The sequence below is a fragment of the Falco rusticolus genome, chromosome 3 (genome assembly GCF_015220075.1).
Source record: "Falco rusticolus isolate bFalRus1 chromosome 3, bFalRus1.pri, whole genome shotgun sequence".
Taxonomy (NCBI): domain Eukaryota; kingdom Metazoa; phylum Chordata; class Aves; order Falconiformes; family Falconidae; genus Falco; species Falco rusticolus.
Window position 1 is genome coordinate 119394669 of NC_051189.1, and position 5215 is coordinate 119399883.

Consider the following 5215-nt stretch of genomic DNA (forward strand, 5'->3'; position numbering starts at 1 on the left):
CCTCACCCACTCAGGAACTCACGCTCTAGACGAGCGGCCAGCCGCGCCTATGAGGCGTGGGAGGCGGAACGCACCGTTCCTCCTGGCGACCAATGAGAAGGAGGCACCTCAACCAATCGCGCAGCGCCTTCAACCCGGCGCGCCGGTAGGGCCGGCGCTGGGAGGATTTAAAGGGGCAGCGCCGCCTGCGGCCTCCGAACAAAGAGAGCGCGCAGGGCCGCTCCCGCACCGCCCCTCACGTGTGGTGCCAGCGCGGGCGCCGCCCTTGTGGCCGGGCGGAGCCGGTGCGGAGCCCCCGGCCGCGGGCAGCGAGGCCTGGGCGCGCTCCGAGCAGCGCGCGGGGCTGTCGCCCGGCAGGGTTAGCCTGGGCTCGTTAGGGCGCTGCTGTGCCGGGCCTGGCCCAGCCTCTCCCGGGCCCTGGCTGGCGCTCCCGGGCCGTAGGGCTGCCGGGCATTGCGGACGCAGCGCCCTCCGGCTCCGGGGCCTCTCGGGGCTGGCTGGGGTCACGTCGTGCCGTGAGCCCGGTGGGGCAGTGGGCCTGCAGGCCCGCCTGAGCAGGGAGGCAGCAGCCGCCTCGGGAGCAGCGGTTTGGACCCTGCTCAGGGCACCAGCGTGAGGGCCTGCTATTCTGTAATTAACCTGTGATGAGATGTAACTTGCCTGATCATCTCCATGTGAGTGCAGACTTGATGCAATAAGTACGTGAGTCTGGAGAAATCGGCTTGTTGGCACCAGCCACGTGGCACTGCCTTCGTCTTGTCCTGCCATTGTGTAATGTGACAGTAAACATGTGCATGGCTGGGCCCGGGCCCGGCACACCGTGCAAAGGGAATCCAGGAAATCCCCATGTGTGGATGTGCATATGGTGTGTATGCATGTGGTTGTGTCAACCGCCCCTCTTGAGTCTGGTGAAGAAATAAAAGCAAGTCATGCTGGGACTCTGAGAAGGTCCTTCCTGAAGTTTAATAACAAAATGCCTCCCGAAGACTGCCCGTATTGGTGTATGAAGTATGTATGTTTCAATCCCTGTTGATGTGGAGCATAAGTAAAAATTGTATGTGTTGCCTGATGTAAATACAAGAAGCTTTCTGATCCAGAAGTCAGAGGCAAACTTGTACAGATGTTGGAGGTGTTCAACCCATCTTGCTGAACCTGTCTGGTGGCAGACACGCCGCTTCTCTTGTGAAATTAGCACTGCCTCTGCGATTTCCCTCTCCAGATCTGGCAGTAGTGACAGCTCTTTGCTGAATGTAGGGTCTACTGTGGCATGAAGATGGAAGGAGGTACAACTGTTCACTGCCTTACCCATCAGAGTTCACTGCAGCAGTTTATTTTACTGTGAGTTGAGAACCATAGGTTTAAGGAGTTCTCACAGCACAAAAATTGAGAGGAATTGAGGGATCTGAGCACCTGCCACTTTCGTGGTGCTTAATAAGTGTCTTGAAAAGCTCTTAAAATATTGTATGTAATGGTATCCAGGAGTGAAATGTGGGTTCGAATGACATGTGTCCTGTCAGCTGGCGACTGAACATGATGTGACTATAGCAAAATGTATATTGAGGCGTGCACACTTCTGGCAGTGTAATCATTCTCGTTGTTGAGCACTACCAGACCTTACAGCAGGAAGATTCCTAGTGTACCAACTGCCAAAATTAAAAGCCTTGATGGCAGTGCTGACACATCTGTTCTGCATTGGTACTTCCCAAGCCCCTTGTGGATAATTAATTATATGCAGATAGTTGTGAGCATTAGCAGGCGCAGGTTTGGGGGCAAGGGCTTTTTTGGTACTTCTCATTTCCTACCCAAAATCAATATCGATTTTGTGTTAAGCCTGATGCATTTTTGCCAGTACAGGACTTTAGCATGCTGTATTTCTGTTAAGATATTAATAATGTAAGCGATTTTTAAGTCGGTGTTCATTAGATAGAATTGGTAATTCGACATGGATTAACAAAAAGCTGCCACTCTTCCACCTCATGTTCTTTAAGAGGAACTAGTGCTAGTAACTTTTTTACTGCAATACTATACTGGAATTATTTCCCTTATAATACTGGTTCCATTGAGCAGTCTAGCTGATATTTTTTGCTGTGGTGAGGTCTGTAAGCTTTGATTCATATGACAATAGAACCTTTGTTACACTGAGGAAAATAGTTTGAAAATTTGCTGCTGTGTGCTGCAGACTGCACATACGTTCTCTGTGATGGGCCTGACTGAATTCTGACACAAAGGCACGTCTGCATCCTTCAGTACATTTGCGATTGTCTGCCCATGCCAGCAGGGCATGGGTTGTTAGTTTCGAATTGTGCTGCTCTTTGTCCTCAGTTGAAGGTGGTCCTTTCCTTCCATTTTTACTTTTGAATTTTCTTGCCCTCTATGTTTTGGGGGCTTACAATCCTTTCTTTCTATAAGCAATCCCTGCCCTGCTGTTACTCTCTGGGTGCTTGCCTGTTAAAGGCAGCACGATGTGAGAAGGTGGTATCTTCTGTTGTATTGCCATTTAGTACAAAGGTACCAGAGCTCCAGGCTGGCTGTAGACCTCAGTCCTTTGGCTTATGGACCAGGTTCTGTTATATTGCTCCAGAATACATGCAGCTACTACCTGCCCTAGCTTCTGCGTGTGCTTTGGCAGTTGCTTTGTTGTTTGGTCTTGTCTCATGCTCTGTACAACAGCCTCAGCCCAAAATGATTTGAACGCTGAACACCAACCAGGAACAAGCTATGGCATGCAGGTAGTAGGGTTAGTCCAGTGCCAGGCAGCAAGATGAGCCTGCAAAGAGGTCCTAGATGCTCTGGGATAAAGAGTAATTTAAAATTTTTGCTAGAAAGTACTGGAATGATACCAGTTACAGCTCTCTAGGGTTGGAACTAGAGAGATGTGCAGAAAACCTGATTTAGTCCTGGGCCAAGGCGAGGGAGAACAAAAAACATCTTGGAACCAAGGGAAAGGTTAAGCTCTGCTGCAGAGAGCTGTCTTGCATCAGTCTGGGAGGGCAGGCAACAAGTCTCATGAACTGCAGGAAGTGGTGGTACTCCAGTCTCAGCCGATAGCTAAGTGGAGAGGTGAGACCTTAGCTCCTGCTGTCTGCTTTTCTGATTCCTTCAGCACCCAGGAGTCCCTGGGTGCTGGCAGGGGAACAGGTGAGCATATCTATTAGCAGACAGAGCAAAGGAGGCGAAGGGATCAGGCTTTTCAGCAGCTGTATTTACCCTGCGACCTGTTGACACTCTGCTATTGTGCTAATGGCCAGAGGCTGAGTTTTGCTGAGGCTCAGCCTGTTCCCGTCCGTCTGCCACTCCTCCTCCAAGCTTGTACTGAAATTCCTTTGTTTCCACATCAGACAGAATTGACTCTGCTGTAGCTTGTGTGCGAGCTGCTAACATACGTATGGAATACAACATTTTCTGGTGCTTTAGGCTTTTTTATTCTGACCAGTTATCGGTGCAGCTATCATGGATAACATGGTGTGGATGTGCCTGCCTCCAGCAAACATATCGTTTTCTAGTGCTCTGCATGTAGCTTTTCTCATGTGTTGACCTAAGCCCAAGCTTCCAGTGGAGGAGATTTGTCTTAATAAAAAATCTACAGTCTTTAGTTACAAGTGAGGAACCTTCTGGAAGCCCGCAGTGTGTTCCACCCCCTCTAAAGCAGGGAAATTATCAGGAAAACTTCTGCCTACAGAGGCCATACTGCTGTTATTACCATGTTATTTTTTGCACATGTATATTTTGCCTTGCAGAGAGCGAGTGTATTTGATTTTAGGAAAACATAAAGTATATGCTGTGTCTTTATCCTACCTAATTTCCCTTTTCTGCTCTGGAGTGGGGAGGAGGAGTGTGACAAAAAGGCCCAAAGAGACCACAGTGGGCAGCCCGGGTATCTTGTGCTAAAACCAGCTTGCTGAAGATCTGGGATGAGTCACTTTCCTCTTGTTAGTTCTGTCCCCACCCCTCAGCCAAGGATTCTTGGCAATTTCCGTCATATTTTTGTAGGATGCGACACAAATGAAGCACCTTGGGAAGAAGCCTCTGTTTGCTGCAGCAATAATTGCCAGCTGGGGTTTAGCTGCGAGCAGGGCACTTCTCCTGCTTCTGCAGTGGCCAGGCAGCGTTGGGCTGTGATCTGCAGGAGCAAGAGATGGACAGAGGATCTGGGGGTAAGGGAGGGTATGCATCTCATTGAGACATAAAAGTCACTCCAAGAAGTGAGGTATTTTCTTCATGAATCTGTGCTGTAGGTGGCTATTGAGAGTTTGGGTGTTGTGAATGGGGTCAGTCCAGCCCTCAGGAAAAATCAAATAACCAGGATGCACCAGGCTGGCAGGGAAGAGAGAAGAATCCCTTCCTTTGTGTACCCCTGTGCCTGCGGGACAGAGGGGAAGATATTCCGGCCACCAACCATTCCAGAGCATTGAGGAAACCAGAACAATAAGCCCCTCCATGGCCTGTTGTCCGAGCTAAGCGCCATCCTTGCAGCCTCACCAGTTTCAAACATCAGCTTCAGGTTTTGGTTGCTCCACACCAGAACCGCCTGAAAAGAGCCAGCAGTTTGCAGCTACTGCTTTCCAAAAGACAGCTGATCCCTGTCTTCCAGGTCACACTGGACTGGGAGGGGAGTTATGGGAAGGTCTCTAGACAGCTTGTACCATCTTAACCCCCCCATGACCATCTCAGATCCGAGGTGTAATCCTGCTTTACCCTCAGCACTCCCACTCTGGAGTTCTACAGCAAGCGGCATGCACTGAAGTGGCTGCAGTCCATAGCTGGCACCTCTCCCATCTTCTGGCCCAGAAAGTGTATGACTGAACCCCAGATAAACTGCCTCATCCTAGTCACACCAATGTCCACATAGCTGGTCAGAAGCCCTGCAGTACTGCAGTGCACTCCAGAATACCAAACCCTGTTGGAGAAACGTGCATCAGACCAAATGCCACCATCTTAAATCGTCTCTGCCTTCTTGTAGCTGAAATACTTCTGGTGAGAGGTCTGTCTGTAACTCAGACATCTTGCACATTGACCTCTCTCTTACATTTTTCATCCTAAGCGCTGTCAAAGGAGCTGTGGAAAAAACACGGTACAAGCCTTCAAGCTGGTGTTACTGCCATATTGCACTCCACTTGGAAGAAAAAGCTTCGTAAAACACCCCAGATCCAATACGCTCACCTGTGATGGGGTATCGCTGTATCACAAGGAGCAGTAAGAAGCAGCATACACCCCG